Source organism: Plectrocnemia conspersa, unplaced genomic scaffold (genome assembly GCF_051122295.1).
Source record: "Plectrocnemia conspersa isolate PC_06_02 unplaced genomic scaffold, ASM5112229v1 ptg000013l, whole genome shotgun sequence".
NCBI lineage: Eukaryota > Metazoa > Arthropoda > Insecta > Trichoptera > Polycentropodidae > Plectrocnemia > Plectrocnemia conspersa.
The window spans coordinates 28,554,649-28,578,072 of NW_028277177.1; the positions used below are offsets into that span (position 1 = coordinate 28,554,649).

At 28.8% G+C, this 23,424-nt stretch overlaps 1 protein-coding gene across 2 annotated transcripts in view; it reads left to right on the forward strand.

Moving 5' to 3' along the window:
- The window catches only part of LOC148227766 (nephrin-like), a 305,887-nt gene that overhangs the window by 85,188 nt on the left and 197,275 nt on the right, over positions 1 to 23,424 (forward strand). Inside the window, exon 1 of one of the 2 annotated variants that reach the window (XM_088203014.1) lies at positions 17,899 to 17,943. The exons of the other annotated variant lie outside the window; for it this stretch is intronic. The gene's annotated coding sequence lies outside the window, so the exon portion shown is untranslated. Of the gene's footprint in view, positions 1 to 17,898; positions 17,944 to 23,424 lie in introns of those variants that run through there. 2 annotated transcript variants of the gene reach the window in all.

The window sequence follows — 23,424 nt, forward strand, 5'->3', positions numbered from 1 at the left end:
TTATTTTAATGTTAGATATTTATGTATGTCAAATGTTTTTTTCGACTTTTGTAAAATATTTCTCTTATAATATTTGTATAATTTAAAATTTACAAACAGTGATATTTGTAACTGACACGTTTGTCGGACTACTTTTAAGTGCGTCATTTAATACATTTATAGTTAATTTATTGGAACATTTTTTAATCACTTTTAACTGTCTCGTTCAATTTGTTTATTTAAATTATAAATAAAAAACTTTTGCATTTGTATATTTGCTAGAAAATTGATTTTTCACATATACTAATTAAATATACATTTTTTAATGTCAGATGTTTTTTCGACTTCTGTAAAACATATCTAATCAAATTTGTTTTTAATAAAAAATATTTAAAAAAATGCTTTTAACGGGCTATTTTTAATTAAGCCATTAAATTAATGTATAAATCATTTGCTGGGACATGGCGGCTACTTTAAGCTGTCTTGTCGATTCGTTTAATTAAATTATAAATAAAAAAGTTTCGCATATTCATATTTACGCCAAAATTGTTAGAGCTTTTCTCGTCTCATTATATATTATAATATTCTTTAAATAATTATTAAAAAAATTAGTATTTTAAAATAGCCCTCACGCTTAACGTTTAAACGCGCAATTTAATATATGCTGATATGATACAAAATATTTCAGTAAACCAAAATAAAAACTCAATGCCTTATTTGAAATTGAAACGATTTTTTGGGCTACTTTAAAATGCACTGTTAAGTGAAATGATTTTTTTTTAATTTACAATTTTAATTGTCAATTTTTGATTTAGTGCCTTTAAAAACTGCGTCACACAGAAGGTAATCGATTCTGTTTTTTTTGTGTTTACAAAATATTTATTATTAAAAAATCTTCTTATTCAATAATAAAACTTTAACTCATTAATTATAAAGCTACTTTTAACTGCGCTTCTAGATTAATTTCATATATATTAAATATGGTATTTATTTTATTATTATATTTTACAAATAATTCGCAAAATTGATTTTAAAATTATTTGTAAAATATAAAATATATCTTTTCTAATTTTAAACACCTTTTTATTATTATTATCTATCAAAACAATTTTATAGTTTTGGTAGACAATAATAAGATTTATTTTATATTTAATTCAGCGCATTTAAGAGTAGCCTAAATACTGGATATTATAAGGGATGAAACTGAAACTCTCCGGAACGCTGTTCTAGGAAAAGACTTAAAAACAACACCGTTATAAATATTTTCTTAAGTATTAGCATTTCACCTATTATTATACGTTTTTTCTGAAATGTTGCGAACGTTGAGAAAGGAACGGATGATCCGTTCTATTTTCAACATTCGCAGTATTTCAGAAAAACGCGCCTAAATTTATCTATATGAAGCGAACAATTCTGCCTAAATTTTGTATATAATATGAAAAAATTAAATTCGTCCATCCTTTATGCGTGTTGTATGTGTAAATTACCTTAATTGATAGTTCTAACGTTTTGATTTTATAGTTATTTTAATGGGTACAATAGCAACTTATGTAACCAATTGTGTTCCTGCAAAATAATTTTAGACTTTTTTACCACTGAATATTATGTGATATATTTTTATCTTCATAATATTAATATTTATTTAATATCATAATGTTTGTGTTTGAATAAACATTTTCCTATTTTAGCTCCTTAATATTTATCTCATTGTATTTCCAGTGTTACAATTTAGGAACATCTCGAAAAACTCATTTATAACCAAATAAAATAAAATATTTCGTTGTGTCATGTATCATTATGATTAATTTAAATTTTCATAATTTTTTTGGAAAAAAAAATCAGTTTGGGCAAAAATGGATTAATTAGCATTGAATACATATTCTGTAAAAATCACTAGGATTATTTTTAACGCGCCTTTAGATTAAAGTAGCCATTTTTAATAATATTTTAATTTAAATAAAAAAAATATCTTATTAATATATGTATATAATACATATAAAATCAAGCTACTTATAAACGCACCACTTGAATATATTATTATTTTTAACTCAGATGAAAAAAGGTTTAGCACTCAAGTTCAAGTTTGGCGCAAGAAAAGCAGGTGCAGGTGTCGAACTCGTCCGACTTTAACCTCAATACTCAGCGGCTAGACCAGCGGAAGCTGGTAAAAAAATCTCTACCAACATTTAATTCAATTCAGATACAAATTCTACTTTCTTAAACTTCTGTCTTTAATTGAAGATATGCCGCAAAATCAAAAAGATGCAAAAAATAGTATCTGGATCTACTATCACATATATAATTCTACGTTCTTCAACTTTGGTTGAAGTTTATCGTTATTTATTCATGGCTCCATCATCTCATGGATCCATCAATCCAATCCCCGCATTCTGAAAGTTCTTCCTGTGGTTGTAGATCGTCCTTTTCTGTTCACCCCAGCGCCAGCGGTGGTTGCAGTTTGTTGAACCGACTGCCGTTCCATCGTGCGCCATTGGCTCCGTTGCCGCTGTTGACAGCGGCTCGGAGAGGCAACGTCGCAACGGCCTACTATATACCTACTCACTACCTGGCGCGCACCTTGAGGCGGCCCGCGGTGTCTGCCTTCGCCCGCTACAGCGGAGCCAGTGGCGGCTCGCGGTATGCGCCAAATCCGCTTTACTTTCGCCGATTTGGCATGGGCGCGAAACCAAAATTGTCCGCCCGGATTGCGCAATCGAATAATGTGATAGTTTGGCACGCCGAATTGACCAACTTTTGATCGTTTCAGTTTAACTTTTTGCGCTGGTAAAAGCGCATTAAAATTTAACCATATACACAGAGCTTTTTTCGATTTTTTTTCAAAAGGAATATAGTTTATTTTATATATGTGCAATTGTACAATACCTTGCATGACATACTCCCCCACCCTACTCATGTTAAATACGTTTATTAATGTAAACTGTAAAAATTGTTTTTGAGTGCTATTTAGTAATGTATTATTATGTGGGGGGCATAATGCTATATATTTTTTAAATATATGGTTCAATAAATTCAAGTGATTTACAGACTTAAATTATACTAAATAAACATATCATTAAGCTCAAATGCTAATTTAATTAACCTATTTTAATTACCCTTTTCAATGATTGAAAGCGACTTTTTTGTCTAAATCCGTTCGTAAGGATCGTCATAAAACATTATAGTAGTGACAACAATATTTTTCTATTATCTTGTATAAATGACCTATTTCCATTACTATATACTTTTACGTTAATTTCATGAAATTAATCTTCTATTTTAAGTTAAATATCATAAGTTTTAAGCACTAATAATTTAGAAAGATTCATAGCTAAATATAATCACGCCCAAATTAACTCTAAAGTCTAAACAGATGTTATTAGAAATTAGTCCATATGTTGAAAAAATACGATCCATTGTTACGAGAATGTGTTCTGAAAATCAATCTGGTAAAGATTTACTTAAAATCATACATAAGGAGTAATTAGTACAAAGTAGGGATTATATTGATAAGAATACTACACGATAGCTAAAGGGATTGTCGGGTTCATCATCTGATCTACTCATCAATCTATAATAAGACGGAAGGATTAACGCATATTATCCTAAAAAAGGCCAGTTTTACTCGAGATAAAAGGATTTTTTACCATTGAAAAAAGAATAGGTTTCTGCGTTAAAAAAAACTATCAATTATTTTATTATTTCAAGTTAAATATCATAAGTTTTAAGAACTAATATTATAATTTTGTTACTGTTAGTAATAATTTCACATTTTCATTGATATATTGAAATACATCATAAAACGACGAAACTATTAATTTTATATGTTGCTTATTGTTAAACCTATAATATTTTACTTGCTATAATCATGATAATAAAATAATAAAATAATTTTGCCTACCGATGGACCAGTTTTAAACTTTTTAAGTGATTTATTGTACATCCTTTCTTAAATTACTGTTTCAATTCCTGTTTAGATAATTTAGTAGTCGTAAATTGATACAAACATATTTTTCATTAAAGCGCATCATAGATTAACCTTTAAAATTTATTATCGTTTTTGGTTTAATGTCAGCATTCTTAGCAACTATTAAATCTGTACATGTTTATAATTATTAACGTTGAAGTAACTTTAAATGATGTTTTATTACTGTTTTATCTCTTTATAATTCAGCGATACATTTGCGGAAATTGCTAAGACTTCAATAAAATCACGATTATTAAATTAATCCTTTCGGGTTTTATCAAAAACGAAATATTGTTGAGTTGTAAATAGTCTGTAGACTGAGCGCTAGTGGAGAAGTTGGTAGATAAGAGATGTATTCAGTCTCTCGTGGTTATCTGCCGTCTCGAATCGTGTACTAATCTATTTTCGATGCGTGTGATTGTCTCTGACATTCTCGTCTCGAATCGCAAGATCATCTACACATGTGAAAAGTGTCAGATTTTTTTTATTTTCTTAATTTGAAACGTCTCTGGCAAATCACATATTGTATTGCTTGTGTATCCAACCAAGATGAACACATTTCAAAGGGGTATATCACAATTATGGTTTTTATTCTAGATGGACGCATTGTATATTGGATCATTTATGCACAAAGGGGTAGTTTTTTCTGGTCATTATCTTGTGATATTTAATATTATCCTTTTATCCAAACGAGCTTTTATTTATTTTTCTTACGTTTAAAATGGTCGTTAAAATGTCCTTAGCGTTAACTGCAATACTATGTGGACCCCTATAATCTATTTCATACAAATAATAACTACTCAAAGACGTTCCATACTTAAATTTTCCGTCAGTGACCGTTTTTTTAATATTTTTATTTTATTAAAATTCGTAGTACAGGCGGCCCTCGACTTTCGCACATAATTGGTTTCTAAAAATGTGTGCGAATGTTGAATGTTCGAAAGTCGAGGGAACTAAAAAAATTTGAAATTGTGTGTATTTTAAAATATTTATTTATCAAGTGAATATAAGATATTTAGGAGGCGTTTAAGAGACATGTTTAAGTTGGGTTTGTGGGTGTTTCCTTTGAAAAGTTATCATATATTCTTTTTCTTTTTTTCATATAGTATTTTATAACATGCTATGTCTTTATTGATCGCCCTACGCACTTGAGATATGCGTTCGCCATTGGGAATACAATCTTCCATAATATTTAAAAATTTGTCAAGATGCGTGAAGGCTTCATTCATATTTTTCATTGTTAAAGAGTTTTCTAAAATAAACCTGTCTCATCTACATAAAATATTTGGCTAGAGGAATATTCTCTATCTTCAATAATTTTGGATAATTAGGAAATAAATTCTTTTGCAGCATCTATATCCGCATTAGCCGATTCTCCAGTAAACTTAATATTATGAAAAGAATACCTCATTTTAAAATTGTAAAACCAACCGTTACTTGCTTGAAAAACCGTGTTAAAATTTTTTTTTTATGTATCCTTCCAATCTTTGTGCAACTAAGAGCTTTTGCTTGAATAATTGAAATCCTCAGAGTGACATATTTTTGATGTTGGTCATCGATCCATCCATTTCATCCATGTTTTTTTTGGAAACCTATCAGATTGTGGAAATATATCTTTAATTTCCACAGTTTTGAACATACATACATGTATTTCATTTTATGCCATACATTTTTCTGGCCAAATTTAAAGAGGGCAAATGACGTCTTAGTCCATCAAGACATATTCTATAATATTATGAGTTTTTGAGAGTTTCTGGTTTGAAGTATATATATATACATATGTTATTGTAATTTGTATTACCAGTGAAGTTCTATTTTACATGCGTTATAATGAAACTATATCCGAATACATTTTCACCGGTAAAAATATATGCGCTAATAAAATAATTATACGATGCTTTAAACTGTCATTGAAACTCAATTTAACAGTTGCGAAACGTATATTTGCTGTTCAAGCTCAAACCTAATTTGGCATAATGAAAGTTATACAACTAAGAACTAGTAGTTCTTAAATACATTTCATAGATACAATAATGATTATTACAAATTATAAAAATTAAATTCATAGTCCAAAAATTCCAAGATCAAAGTCGCGTAGTGAGAATTTTTTCTTTACTAACTATAATAAATACCAGAATATTATTCAATGCATTTATTTTTTACAAGTAGTGTTTCCCCTTCGTTCCATAAAATATTTATATATGTACTATTTGCCGTTAACGTTTGTCATCGTTAATAATACGTATTTTCGACTGGCTTCTAGCATGCACTAGTCGCAAAAATTGCTTTCTACGTTTTCGATCCCCCCGCCGTTTATACTCGCGCACACGTATATACACGTGGGGCTACGTGAAAAATATGATTTTTTGCCGTGATACATTTGTTTGTCGCCGTTCAATTCGCTCGGTATTTTTTTCCTCTGAGAGCACGCACGCGACAAACGTACATACACATACGAATGATATGGAAACTCCCAGTTTTATTGCTTTCTCTCCGGGTACGCCACGGGAAAAATGCAAATAGTTGTCTCTTTGATTTATTCGGCTATTTTTAATATAACCCGCCTTTGCGTTTTCGACGCACGGTGAATATTTTCTTACTTGAAATATTTATTGTTGCTATTTTTTTATTTTGAAATTAATAAATGACCGAGGCACGCGCCGCCCGTGACTTCCAGCGACTTCTGCGCGGGTGTAAGTGTGTGTGCGTGCTTCTATCTCTTTTACGCATCAACAGCATGCTTATTATCTGCGCCTGTGTATGTAGAGACCGTTGAAAGGAATTGTAAATTTTGTTGCCTATCTCATGTGTGTATGTAAATGTTTACCTGCCAAACGTAAACGTATGCATGTATTCATATGAATATACATACGCAAATGTTTTGAGAGTAACAGGCTAAAATGCTCCGAATGTGTTGAGAGTGAAGGGCTAATAAATATGATTTTAATGAATAATAAAAATTAATACATACACTTACTCATATCTGGCATTTTATCCGGCACATTTGCGGTTAAGTGCATCTTGACTCGAATCAAATCTGACCATTGTTTCCTTCTCCATTTCGGGTCAGATTCGCTCATCAGCCACCATTCTCCCATGAACTGGAAATATTGGATTTGTAACTGCATTATTTCCCTCTCATTCTCTCGCTTCAAGTTCCAGGCGACTTCGACGCGCGGAGAGTGCAGAAACCCGCTCGCCGACAAAATGGCCGATGTCGCCATATTCGCTCACAATTTTATCATTATTGTTAATTTTAAACATCCTTAATATTACTATTTATGGCCATATTCGAAAACTAAGTTCGCCGTGTGCTTATTTTTTTAATACCAGAGTCGAACATCTGCCTTTGCAACAGCTGCAGCTTTTTTGTTTTACCCATATCAGATTTCGTAGGATGCGCGTCAGGTTTTTGCAGAAGATGCACCATATGTTGCTGCGAAGACTTAGGAATTCAATTTTTAATAACAGGCTGATGATGGTGCTGCTGGACTGTAAAACCTCATGTTTAATCATACGTTACTTGTACCGGTTTTGCTATCGATGGGCAGATGGTTCAGTTTTGCTGATTTTGCACTGAGCTTTCACTTGTGTTATGGAAATATATTTGCTCTTTTCAACGACAAACCTCTCATTAATCAATAAGTAGTTCATCTTAAAACTGATCCAATATCATTGTATAATATTCTTTGAGGAACTTGGTTAACGCTAATAAGTATTCGCAGAGTAGAGTTGACTTTTTTATTATATTTAAAAGGGAAAATCTTTAATAATTGTTATTATTAAATATACTAAAAAAAAAAACACTTTTGCGACATACTTTAATCTGTTTCTTTAAGGCAATATGATTTTTATACTATATACTTATTTTGTACCAATTTTTAAATGCATTAAAAAAATTCTATAATAGTAAATTTTTAATTATTAAAATATTATTTTATAACAAACATTTACAAGTTATAATCATACTTTTATAAGTATTTAGTTAAAATACACTGTCCTTTAACCCTAATTATATTGTGCTTAAACATTATTTAGTTTTTTAATCACTGATACAATAAAATAAAGTATTATGTATTGCACATTATTTATTAAATCAGTAATATATATTATAAACAGATGTAATAAATATTTAACTTAAAAGCAATAATTAATTGATATATATGTATTTTTGAGATATTTCAAAATTCCAATTATATTGAAAAAAACCCATAAATTTGATGTATTTTTACCTTCAATTTATTGTAGGTAAATATTTTTTTAAGTCTTATGTTTAATGGGCACAACTTTTTTAAATTAATAAAAAAATTTTTTACCGGGAACTTATATTTTTAGTTAAATAAAATTTAATTTAAATTAACGCATGTCTTAACTAATGCTCCGGTAATTTTTGATACAATTGCAAACACATTTATGGCAAAAATATGTAGTTCGCCTCTTATAGATGGGTCCATATGCGGTTAAGTCATAATACTTAATTCCATCTTTGAAAATCAAATTAAATTTAATTGGGATTTATTTTCATAGATGGAATTATGTGTTATGAATCAATATCTATATTGCTCAATTTTATTATTATTATAATATAATATAAATGTGTTTTTTCAATATTTATTCATTACATAAAAAATAAGAAATTAAAATCGTTATTTTTGAACAACTTTTAAAAAATATGTCTTCTTTAGGAAGTAACATATCTTAAATATCCTTATTGTCTTAAGGCTTTGTGAGTCCTTCGCAAGTCTAAAAGTCTAACAGGTTCTTATTATCTTATTGTTAAATTCTAAATGCGTTAAAATAACTTCTTAAAATAAAATAGAAACACATTTCAGTACAAAAATATATGTTTTTAAATAAAGAATAAGTTCTTACTAATTCTCTAATAAGTTTCGATACAATACAAAAAATACAATTCTAACAAGAATATGTTATTATGTAGTTCACTTATAATACTTTTAAAGACTAGAACACATTTTAGACATACTGTATTATAGCTAATTTTAATTTTATTGTCTTTTCGCCCTTCATTAAGCAACTATCAAAAAGCCCCAATATCTAATAGATATACAACATGTTTATAATTATCATTATATTACTGTTAAATTTGACTTTTTTAATGTTAAGCATTAAAATAACTTCTTTAAATAAAAAATAAACTCATTTCATTGAAAACAAATATTTTTATATGTAAAATAAAATTAATGCATGTTCCTACTATTTCTCTAGTAAGTTTTAATACAATAAAAAAACATTTTTGATAAGAATATGCTACTTTGTAGTTCACTTAGTATACTTTTGAAGGCTAAAAAACATTTTAGTATTTAATCATATATTACAGCTAATTAGCATTTAATTGGGTTGTTCTTCTTTAAGCAACTAGTCGTACCATATATTAAATATCCTTACAGTCTTTAAGCTCTGTGAGTCCCTAAAAGTATCTTAGAGGTAAATTCGACTTTTTTAAGTAAATCTTTTAAATTACTTCTTAAAATAAAATAAAAACACAACTCAGTAGAAAAATATTTTTTTATGAAGGATCTTTTTCGGTAAAATCATATTTAATTTAAATTAATTCATATTTTGATTTATTATTCAATAAGTTTCGATACAATAAAAAAAATATGACAAGAATATGTTACTTTGCATTTCACTTAACGTACTTTTAAAGACATGAACATATTTTAGCATTTAAAAGTAATTACCTAATAATACCTAATATCATTTTCCTGTCTTCATTAAGTTCATTAAGAAACTACTCGTACCATATATTAAATATCCTTATTATCTTATGAGCAAGCGCAAATGTCTTAAAAATATTCAAGATTCAAAGAATCATTTTTATCTTTCCGGCAAATTCAATCTTTTTCAAAACACAACCGTGGGATTTTTCTGTTGGCTTTTAACTTATAATTGTTACTTACATTTTTAAACCAAAGTTCAGATTAATAAGTAGTATATAAATAATTTTTAATTTAAAAATCTGGTTTTTATTTTTGCTTTAAGAAGTTTTTGCTATAAATCAAACACATCTTGTATAATTATCATGACAGGATAGTTTCAATTATCATGTATAAGTCCAGTGATTTTTTTTACACCACGTAGAAAGTTTTTAATGATGGATTTTAGAATACAATGTTTACATTTCCAGCATGTTTTTAATTAATATAACGATTAATTTCGATATACATTTTTTTCCTCACATATTGGTTTATTTTTATCGTGACACAACTAACCATTAATTGTTTCAAATGCTCATATGATCTCACTGCCACATTCAGTATTTAGCAAAGCAATTTTCGAAGACACTGCTCTATGTATTGTGAGATTTTTTTAGGGTAGCAAATAATTAGGCATCCCATACAAATCTATATGTAAAAATCGTGTTGGATTTAAAATTCAATGGTTCAGATTCTCTACCAGGAAATTATTACTACAATTTATGCACTATTTCATATATTTACGGTATATTTAATCGAATTGAATAGCACATATGGAAATACACATATCACGGTATATCCGGCTCAAACATTGTCTCCACAATGTTTCCTGCACAGTTGAAGGGACGCTCTTCCGGCGCCAAACATTCTCAATTAACTCCAATCATGAATGAGCTAATGTAAATTTATTTTTCAATCTATTATTATTCTAAAGAATAAGTGCCAATTTTAGACTGCAAAAAGCACACTTTTGGCCTGCTACCTGCTGTCGGCGTCAGGTGAAAAAGGAACGCAGGTAACCCGAAAGTGTAAGAAAAACACGCACATCCTCGGGGCTCAGTTTACACAGTCTCTAATTTTGCTAACAAAGGTCCAGCAAATCCTTGGGCATCACCTGGCCGGCACGCAAACCATTAGAATAAAAGGCTGTTATAAAACTCAATTATATCCAGTCACGACGCCAGATTCCGATATACCACGAAACGTGGACATTAGTTTACATGTCGTCGCCGCAAGCTTGGAAGCATAAATTTGACCATAAAGCAAAACTCACGAACCAATTTGCTGGCAAAAATGAACTGATGTAATCTCTTGACGTTGTAAATTTTGCATGTAAATTCATTGATGCCTTGAAATTAACATAATCGCTTTGTTGTAATTCGGGACTAATTGAGGCACGTCGTCGCCTAAAATTGACGTTACGTCCGATGAATTGCAAATTTTTTGGAGAAAAACTTCGACGAAGCGTACTTTGATGTACCCACCCGTGTATCTTGTGCCTCAAAGGACGTCTGGTGAAAATGCAGATTTTTTAAAGTGATTCCTTGAATTCATAATTGTGCACGATTGGCTCTTAAGTGTAATTAAAATGTGAATTAATTAATTGAACATTAAAGAACTGCGCGACTGATGGTAAAATTGAGATGCAATAACATATACATTACGAGGTGCAATAATCTTGCACTGATAATATTTTTGTGACAGAGATTCAATAAATTTAAATATCTAATTAAGCAGGGATTTAATATATTAGTTTATTTTTAGCACATGTAGATTTTTTGAGACAACTATGTAAACTACGTGCCAGTAAAAAATAACACTTAAAATTAGCATTATTTTTTTGGGGGAAAAAATGCTATAAAAACACGAATTTGCTAGTAATGCATATGCAAAAAATATTTGATGTTAATAATCATAATACAGAATTTTGCTTTATCCAATATAAAAAAAATATATAATAAATGACCTGAACTGATTTTTAATTATTTTGTTAAAGCAACAGATATATCTAAACAATGAGATATTATAGATAAAACACTCTTATATTATTTTATACATATCTATGATTATCTTATCTTTGTGGCAAACATATTTTTATATGAAATTTTTTGTGACTAAAATTTTCATGGTGCGCTTCAGAGCATTAGTTATTGATTAATAATTATCATTGGTTTATATGGCCGCTGCATTCGACAAATTCGTTAATAATTGCTAATATACCGTGAATTAAATTAATTTGCGGTTTATAGTTTTCCAATTTGTCTATATACATTCTATCTACATTACCACAACAACACAAAACCAGCACGCGGTCTGAATATATTATAAAATAGGTAAATGCTCACGCATTCGACAGTATACTAGATTCAAGTTGACAAATTTATAACTTTATTTATTCATAACTCGCTAGACGTTAATTAAATTCGCGTATAAATAATTAAAATACATATTATCGATAATATCATATAATATAAAATTAACCTATGTAGGAGAACGAATTCTTAGAGAATGCCGTTTAACTGGTCGCCGTGAACCGAACTGGCAATTATTATTATCGGCAACGGGGTGAGTTAATTGCCCCGCAAAATTCGGCGATCGTTTTAAATATTGTAGTAGCGGGGTTTGAACTTTGAATATTATATAGGAAGTTGGTCCGGAAGTTCCGGGTAACGCGTGCCGCTTGTTGATCGCAGCTGGAAGTTCGCGATAATCTCGATCGGGTACGTAGTAGTAACCGCTCGTTATTTCGGCGGTTAACTTTATGGCGTGTCTGAGACAAAAAATCGTATTGTAACCGCCAATTTAGAATTGGGTGTGTATTATGATTGATAGCAAAAAAGTTGTATCATCAGTCGAAACAGCATTTTTTTTTTAAAAAAGGCGTTAACTATATATATGTATATACATATATATTGTAAAATTCAGTCATTTTAATTTAAGTATAAAAATTAGCATACAATCAAACGAAGGGTTTTTTCGGATGAGTTTCATAAAAATATGTATATGAACTAAAAATTCACACAATTAACTCAGCATGTTGATGTGTATGTATTTACTTTTTAATATGTATAATTATATTAATCACTGAATAAAATCTAGTTTGACTCAATAGCTTCTACATAGTATAATGATTTACATAAAATCCTTCTATATTATTAAAACATAATTTAGATACTAGAACAGCAAAATGAAAACCCGGCTACGCATTTATATGTAACCATTATGTTCTTATAACATCTACATACATATCTAGATATAATTTTAAATTAATAAATTATTTTTAATGCTTAATCAATATTAATATATTAAATAATAAGTTGTGAATAAACAAATACATACTGTAATATATAAACATATATTATAGAATAAATATTATTTATTAAAAATAAATACTATGTATTTTAGTAAGAATTTACTACATCGTAAAGAAGTTAACAGTATTCAATGAATAATTAAAAGTAATTATTTTCTTAACTGTAATTATTTAACTATATTGAGATTGAGATTATTAAGTAAACCCCAATTTGATAACTGATTAAAATTTTGTTGAAGACATATACAATCATCTGAATTGTAAATTACTTTGTGAATTTTAAGATCGTTGACGAAAAGTACATTATTAAATATAGCGATTATATTAAATTGGTAACTATGACAAAGTCACACTAAATTTCAAGTATAAACATAAAATGCCTAAGCACATAATGCTTTGATAGCAAATCTGTAACCACGACTTCAAGAGCCCCAGTTCGTAAGTGTTATTTTTAATTATGTATCTTATATTTTATTTATTTTATTTTCTTTTTCTTATTGTATAAAGGTTTTAGTATTTTCTCCTTAAATTTTACTTATTAAATATTGCATATTGTTGCCTCTATTTTTATTTAAACTATTGTAATTTCGCTTGTAAGCATAATAATGGCTAAAAGCCAGAAACATGTAATTTATAACTTGTATAAAACTAAATTATGTTTGAAATAAACATTTAATAAAAAAAAAAAAAATAGCGATTATATTATTTATAAATAAAAGTAATTGCATCAGGCCTAAATAAAATCCTTTATGTATATATAATTTATAAAAATAGTAATATCATGAAAACTTATGCCTGCACTACACTCTCTGGAAGTTAGCCAAGGTTGGCCAAAGATGGAGAATATAGTGGGTTACTTCGGTTAGTTCGGTTCTGCCTGCTCTAAAAACTCTCGGTAGTTGTTCGAGGCTACCGAGAACGGAAGGTTAAGTGGGGGTAAATCAGTCGCTTTTACCAAGCGCTTCCAAACATTGTCGGCATATTTTCTGAGTCAAAGGGACCGAAGTCGAAGCTGCTCTTTCGATCGCGATCGGTTAGATACTTCCCCTTTCTACGAGAGTGAGAGAGATAATGATATGGTGGTTCGCAAACTTAGATAGAACGAGTAACTCGCTTCAATTTCAGTATGCGCGTAGGCTTCCTATGGTTAACACGCATGACAAGCGCTGCATCGTGGTCACGTGGTCAATTTATAATACCACATACTTTTATAAAACTCGATCTTTAACAGACTCTTACTGACATCTTTGAATATTTTAGGGCACCAAAAGGGACTAATTATATTTTTGGTAGTATATTCTTCTAATAAATATCGTTATTATATTTTTTTTTCATATAGAATTAAATAATTAAAAAATAATTAGTGGTACTTGATTTTGTTGAAAAAAATCGTTTCGAATATCCTTATGTATTTTCCTAGATCGATTTATATAAATGTCACACCATTACGAATTCTTATTTAGAATCGATGGCGACAAATTTTAGGATAGTCACAGATGTGTTGTTCGTATTCTGAAGTAAAATTTTTATGCCTTATGGCATTTTGCAAAAGCCGACAAAGATTTTGCGTAAACTGAATATTTACGACCGAAAAGTTTTCACTGATATTGTATTGGTGAGTGCCCACACAAACTTAAAAATTGCGATTATTTCGCACATTTTTCGATCACGCGCAAATATGCCAGCTGTACGTAACAGAAGCCGCCGTCCAGACAGCATATGAAATTTGCGGCAGTCGTAGGTCTCGGCCGACTTCAGTTGTAACTTCGGTTCGGACAACTTCCAGAGAGTTTAGTGGAAGCATTAGGTTGCTTTTTTGCTTTTTTTTCGTATTCTGGAGTATCATTTTTATGCCTTATGGCATTTTGCAAAAGCCGACAAAGATTTTGCGTAAATTGAATATTTACGACCGAAAAGTTTTCACTGATATTGTATTGGTGAGTGCCCACACAAACTTTTATAATTATCAGTAGTGTAATTTTAATAATATGACAATTTAAAAGTTGCGATTATTTGGCACTTTTTTCGATCGCGCGCAAATATGCCGGCTGTACGTGACAGTAACCGCCGTCCGAACGTCATGCACGCCGCGAAGCGTGGGCGCTTACTCGAAGTCGTATTCAATTAAAAAAATAGTAACCTCACTTTTTTACATTTTTTGTATTCATTTAACTCAAATTCTCAACTTGTTTATTTTTTTCTTTAAAATATATTTGATGATATCTATAATATACATTATATTGAAATGGCAATCACTTTATAATATATGAGGTCATGTATATATACTAATAGATAATAAAAAAAAAAATTGCAGGAACTAAATGAGATTCTTATAGTACACATTTTGTTACATAGGTTAAAATAAAAATATAAATAAATTAAATACTACAAATTTATTTCAATAAATAAATTGATTAGTAGGATATCAAAAATAAATAATTTTTTATTATGATTCTTATATCGAAAGCGTCACTTTTTATATTTTTATATTCATAACTATTATTTGCTTTCAATACACACCTTCAAAAAATTAATTAAGAAAAATAATATTACATAAAATTTTGCCTTTTTTGTGTAAATTGCTGTTTAATGTAATTGAAGCATATTTCTTTAAAACCCTTTTTTATCTACAAAATTAAAAAAATTATGTCAATTAAATTTGGTGCAATTTTTGCAAATCTAATCTAAATTGTTAATAATGATAGTTATCTTATCAAATAACATCTTTTGCCACTTCAAGGCCAATTCATTCAAAGACTTTTAATTACGGCGAATAAGACTCAAATTTCACTAGAATAAGATAAGTCTACGTTATCCGCGACATCTGCCCGATATTTTGAACGATGTGTACCGTTTATAGGAAAGGTCAAGTCTAAGAATGTCAAACTTTTAACACGCTCACTTCACTATAATGTAAATATTATATTTCGCCAGACGGCAGATGATGCTCGGCGTTATCTAAAAACGCTTAACCCATCTCGGCATAAATAATCCGAATATGTTACTTTTTATATATTCTTTCCCGGTTATCGTAACACTTAACCCTCGGCTTGCCGCGTTGTCGTTAAGTGTTTTTATGCGCGTAAAGGACGATATGAAAAGACAGACGAAATAATAAAAAAAATATACGTAGATAATACACAACAACGATATAAAGAACGGCGCAATATTTTGTGAGCGTGCGTGTATTAAAAAAAACATGAGCACAATTCTAAAACCTGAAGAGGAGAATTTACATAAGAAAAGGTTCTGTGGTGGTTGTAATGGAAAACGAACTCAGGCCATAGTGTGAAACCACGATAATAAAAAATGACATGGGACATAAATTCGCTTCATGCCAATAGACGGTTTGATTTCATTGGATTTGTCGCGACTAATTCAATACACAAAATTATAGTTCTCAGTTTGATTTAGTCTTCGGTAAATAAATTAACTACTTTTATTATATTTTAAATCAGCTTCTCAACTTTTGATAATTTTTTAGTAATTCATGAATAATAATATATAATTAAATTAAAACGTATAAAGCTAATCCTGAATATTCACGTGAAAATATAATATTACTAGTCAGCTATACTTATATTAATGAACGTCTTTGTAAGCGTCATTATATTTAATTATTCTTTTAGAAGTAGCTCAGTATTTTATATATTTTACTAAATAAGGTGTTAGTATGTTTGTCGTACAAATTATGACCTCAAAAGGTTTATGAAATGTTTACTTGCACGACTGAAAAAAAATGTTTAATTTTCCCATAACCTTGGTTAAACCTAAACGACGCTAATGAAAGTGTGTCGCCCACATGTGGGAACCGTTTTAACTTTATTGTGATGAAATTGGTGGCGCATTTAAAAGTGGCCCAATTTAAAATATTTTTTTTTATAATGACAATGAATATTAAATTTTTTAATTTGCTTAAAATTATTCGTTCTTAATAAAAAATATTTAGGTAGTAAATAAATATTTTACGATCTACCTATTTTTTATTTCAAGATCAGTTAATTTAAAAAAAATATGTTATCGATTTTTTTACTCAAATTAAATTGAGTAAAATAAAAATAAACATTTACAGTAATTAAATGTATCTTTTCGACAAATTGTCGTAAATTTCTCAACATTCTTGCGATTAATAAACCAAAATGCGATTTATTCAGATCGCGATATACTGCGAGCGTGTGCAGCATATAAATCAGCAATTTACTGTCTCATTAAGAAGCCTCTTCCATATTTCAAAACGGCTCGTTAGAAAGCGAATCACACAAAACGGCGTGCTTCAAGCGTTTACCAGAAGCGGACATTAAAAGTAACATTAATTAGCGAACCGGTCGTTTATGGGTGCGTTCCATTCTCTCTTCTTCTTCTTAATTTTGCCCAAAATCGGCCGTTAAAAATGGGCAAAACGGAGAAATTGCAAGAAAATACGAGACACACCGGTCTTGTGTACATGCCTATGTACATTTTCGATGTTGACAAATTTAATAACAGCGTAAAAACTTGAAGGCAAGGCGAAGCGTTGTGTCAGAAAAATAACGGTACGATCGTTAGAAACTGGTATGAGTCTACAAACGTGAAAGGAAAAGGTCGACGGTCACTGCCGGTTTCATTGTCACAAACATCGATAGCGATCGTCAACTCTTATGATATTAAATATTACAACATTACAGAATAACACCTTTATGTTATATTGAGCTATTTTGAAATGTAAATCGGACTACTTAACGTAAGTGTGACGTTATGTTATGAAGATACGTTTACACTTAGAGGTATTGTTTTGACCTTTAGAATAATATCAAATCGGTTACCGTTGATTTTATCTCAATTTTGTGGCTAAAGAAATAGTTATTCGCAACCGTTGCTATATTTATATATCATAAAAATATTCAGTATTTGTAACTGTACTAATTATATTTTTTTTCTCTTTACAGGTATGTCAATCTACTCTTTTTACTTTCATTAAATTTGGAGACAAAGTAAGTGCCTTATATGCATATTTTATATATATACCATAATATTTTATTGAATATCTATTTACAAAATTAGAATTTTTTTGCTAAACTTTTTGTGATTTAGATAAGTACTGAATCAGATTTATGTTTAGTATGATAATTTTTTTTATTAGTATCACAATTTTATTTTGAATATTTTTGGATGAATTTTATTATTTCCTTTTAAAATTTGGTATTGAAAATTTTAGTTTTAATATTAAATAAAAACGAAAGTTAGTTTAAAAGTTTATCATTGAGCTATTTAAACCGATTTTATCAAAATATTTAACTGTTTTTCTAGTCAAGCTAATTTTAAATAGTTACATGTACAATAATTCGTACGTATAGCACTTTATTTGCAAACATTTTAGTTTTGATATAAATTAACATTACAAAAAAAAAAACAATTTGTAATTTCTTAGCAATTTTATCAGTTATTAAATTAAACGGTTGTCAGTAGTTTGTTAAATAGTCAGTTGTAAACAGGTCAGTAGTGTATTTATTACCTATATAATATATGGGATTGTGTTTATTTACTAATTATTTTTAAAATAATGTCTATTTATATTCTGACCAAAGTTTGGTATTTTAAAACAATAAGCGTTGCTATATATGGATTAAATAAAAATATAATAAATAATATGCTTATATAAAAATCACCTATAATCTTGATAGTTGTGTAAATATTAGAGGGCAACGTCACAAATGAGCGCGCGTCAAAAGAGCGCTGCATTATAAGCGCTGCGTCATAAGAGCGTATAACAAAGTAGCGCTGTATAAAATACTACTTTTACCGCCTATATGTCGTGAATTTTTTTTTTTTGAAATTTCTCACAATTTACATATATTTTGTATACCTAATTCCTAAAATATTCATTACTTGATTTTCTCTAAGTATTTTTGCGCTCTTATGACGTGCTCTCTTTTGTCAAACGCTCATATGGCTGTCTGCGCATTTGACGCACGCTATTTTGTTACAGCGCTACTTTGGTAAACGCTCTTATGACGCAGCGCTAACAATGCAGCGCTTATATGACCGCGCTCATTTGACGCACGCTGTTTTGACCGGCTGCCATATCAGAGACTCCAATCCGAATATTCGAATAAATCGCCAGAATATTTAAAAATTTCTTATTTAAATAATTCTGCAGCTATTCGTTACTTATAGGTTCATATTTGTAGTAAAATATTGGTTAATCTTAAATTTCTAAGAGCACCAAAAACCGACACTAAAAATATCTTTTTAATGCACCGCAACATTATCTGCAGTCCAATTGTACCTTTTCTGCTTTGTACAATTTATCTATTTTTATGTTAATTAACCCCTTCAACGTTATGCTTCACTGTTGAAAGTGTGATCCGCAGTGACATGAACTTTTTGCTGCTAGAGGATATATACACACCAAAAAATTATTTTTTGGTGTGATATATTTTAAGACATGAAGCTGCGCAAAGTGGTGATCTGCTGCAGTCTTCACACCAGTATTTAGATTATTAGACATATCCGTCGTTTCCATTGAATTTTGCTAAAATTTTCAAAATGCGGATATATCCGTCATACCCACTTTGCAAGTACTTTTGTCATGACGGATATATACGACATATCCACTTACGGGGTTAAATCAGTCATGGTTTTAAAACAACTAACAGTCAACAAGCAAAATAATTTAAAAAAATACTTTAATTGCCGAAAATTCAAAAAATACTAATATTTCCGAGTTAATATTGTTCAGTTGTGGACTTTCTTAATGGCTGGTATTATTTGTTTTTGCGATTTTTAATTTAAAGTTTAGCTAGAGCTATTTATTATTGTAATATTTTTTTAGCAGCAGATATAATTAAAATTTAATTTAATACTAATTTAAAATTTTAAATAAATAAATCTAATATTCATATTTCATTCTTGGATTTATCGCATGGTTTACTTATGTATGTAATAACTTTATAGTTTTATTACTGATGCCATAGATTTGTAATGACTGCTTATCATAAAGTTACGGATCATTTATGAGAAAAGTACTGATCATATATTAAAAATTATTGAGTTTATTTTTTTTGACAGCCAATTTCCCGTAATTTTTTTCAAAACTTTTAAATGCGCTTATTAAAAAAAATTAACCTAATTTTAGAACAAAATTTATAAAAAAAAAACATCACCAAATTCTAACCTATTTTTTTCGAAAATTGAATCGAAATTTATCCTTATATTAGTTTTAAATATTTTGATTTTAAAATTATTTATTTAAAACTATTTTTATTTTTATAATATAATATTAACATATAACATAAAAAACGTTTTGATATTTTTGACCAATATTTTTGTTTACAAATAAAAATCAATAAGGCGAATTTTAAATTCGCCATTAATTTTTTTTTGTAAGTTGACAATAGTCATTAATATTATCAGGACACTTTTAAGTGAGCTATAAAAGTATCATTAAATTTTAAGATTAACTAAAGCTCAATAAAAAAATATTTGTATTTTTTATTTTAATTTTTGAATAATAATTATGAGAAAATAAAATACATATTACCGTTTTTACCCTAAAAAGTAACCTTATGCTTAAAAACTAATACAAGCTTAAACTCAAATCTCATATATTTATTTCCATTATTTCTGTTATTAAATTAAAATAAAAAAATCCTATGTTACTGATTGCACCGGTTACAAAATTTCAAACTTTTCCCCCAAAAAAATATTATTATGAACCAAACCCTATTGTACGATTAATTTAACCATTTTTAATTAACTTTAATCTATTCTTTTTGGAAATTAATTCTAAAACTATTCTCAGGTTATATTTAAATTTATTGTTATTATATAAAAGCATAAAAAACGTTTTAATAATTTTATTACAAACAAATTTCAATATGAAATTATTTTAGGCTATTTTTAATATGCATATAACTTATTTTTGTAAATAAACAATAGCCAACAATATTATCATGCTACTTTTAAGTGAGCTATAAAATTATTAGTTTCAAAGATAATTTTGCTACTCAATAAAAAAATATAGTTTAAAATTGCATTTTTTCTTTTAAATAAATACAAATTAATGGTATTTTAAAAATTAATATTATGAGTTAAACTAATACAAATTTAAACTATAATCTCCATTAATCAATAACAACTTTATATTACATATTAATGAGCCGCTTACCAAATTTAAACATTTTACACAAAACCCATTAAAATAAAAAATCTATGCAATTACTTTTAATATATATACTAAATTTTAATCTATTAACTTCAGATTTTATTCTCAATTTGTTCCAAGATTACTTTTAAATATTTAGTATGTTATTATGTTAAAACATTATTATTTACATATAAATATTATTTTTACTTTAAAATCATTTTCTTATTTTTATGTCCAGTATATTATTAAGCTACTTTCAAATGAACTAGAAAATTATCATCGAAGAATCTGATTCTTATTACATTTAATTAAAAATAAATAGTACGGTTAATATCATGTACTATGTAAGAAAGTATTTGCATGCTTTTAAATAGTTTAAATACCCTATTTAGTTATCTTATGGTTAAAAAATAATACGAGTACTGAAATCTCGTACATTTTTTTACGATTTCAGTCTAGTAAAACCCATTTTAGTAATTGATTCAATGCATAAAATATGATCTAGCGTTTTGTCTTGTGAGTATGAAACAAATTACGGGGTCAACATGCGTCTCGTTATTTATCGCATAAATTTTTCATGGTTGGCGACCCCGTCCAGGTGAGATATGATGCATGGGTTTTACGCGCGTAAAAAATATAATCTCTCAAAGGCCCGGGCCACGGCCGCGCTGCTTTTTTATGGTAAAATAATGCTAGACGTTCATTTCACCATAAATTTCCCTTTGCGTACATGTCACCGTTTCCAATAAGGCAGCCGCTGCCAGAACACCTGACGTAAGATGAAGAGGAATTACACGTACGCACACTGGCACAAACACACAAATGCCTATTCAAACGAGGCTTCTTTCATATATGAGTATTTTTTTGAAATGTAATCCAACAGAGTGTATTTCGTATACTTTTGGAACGAGATACAGTCAAATTTGTGCAATTGTCTTAAAGCCGCTATTTTTATCTTAAATAGAACTATTGCTGATACCAATTATTTTAATTCAATTTTTGATTAAAAAATCATAATTATTTCCAAATTTAATAAAAATATTCATAATACATAATACACTAAGAATAATATTGTTGTACTTCATTGTTGTAAATCATACAGTATGTTATTATAACTACTATCAATGATTATTCGAAACAATTCCATTTAAAAAGCAATATACTAAAAATCTATTGTTATATTGAATGAATTAACTTTTTTATTTGACATTGACATTTTATTTAATCTATTACGTTTTTTGGTTGACATTTACTCAAACGTCTTTTTCTTGGCATTGAAATGAACTATGATGAGCGGTGTATTATTAGCAAATCTAAGATTTATTAAATCTTCACGTATAATTTACGATGTGATGGTAATTTGATGGAAATTTCCCGTTCGAATACCAGTTTTCTTGTCGATATATCAATCTACTATATGTGTTTAATGCTAGTTATTAATTATAGTTAAAAAAAATAGAAACACTAACGATCATTAATTACAACGTTGCTTATCGACTGCATCATTCTCCCCGACACTTCCACCGACTTGTTGACGTTTTACGATGATGGATATATATGTAGTATGTGAAAAAATCAACAATCACACCAACCCCTCGAGCTCTGACGTTGATGTAATCACAGAGTAAGCACCCTCGTCTCGGATACAGGATTTTCCGCGAAGGAAAAAAGCAAAACAATACACGCGGTACCTGTTGCCTAAACCTCGTTAGCGAGAAACCCTTACTAATTAATTATATGAATTTTCCGCATTGCGAAACTTTCGAGAGTTTGTTTGATACTTTTATTTTGTTTAATTGAGTAATTAAGTCATCATTTACCTAGCGAAAGGTCATGAGTACCAATTTTATTAGTGGGCCGGAATCAAATAAAGCAAACCCAATCTCTGTTTTTTAACTTGTGTGTAATGTGTTCTTTAGGATTTGATTTTCTGTAGTATATATATAGAACTCGAATATATTTTTAAACAATTATTTAATAGATCAATCACAAACTGACACACTACAATATATTAGGATACTTTTTAGTGATAACTAAGATTGTAGAGAAGTAGCATACATTTACATAAATAAAGTTGTATAATTATTAAAAGTTTTTTTGGATATACATACATATGTATGTTGCAGTGAATGTGTATTATTTAGTAAAACTATATTTTCAATAGTAGATATATAATTTAACTTTTTAATATCAATGACCAAATTATTTCAGTGCTCATTTTGACCCTTATATTTATGTGATGAAACTCAGTTTGACAGTTTCTGTTCAAATCTAAACCTTACCTAAACGAATTAGTCAAACCCCTATTTTTTAGCTTACAACTATT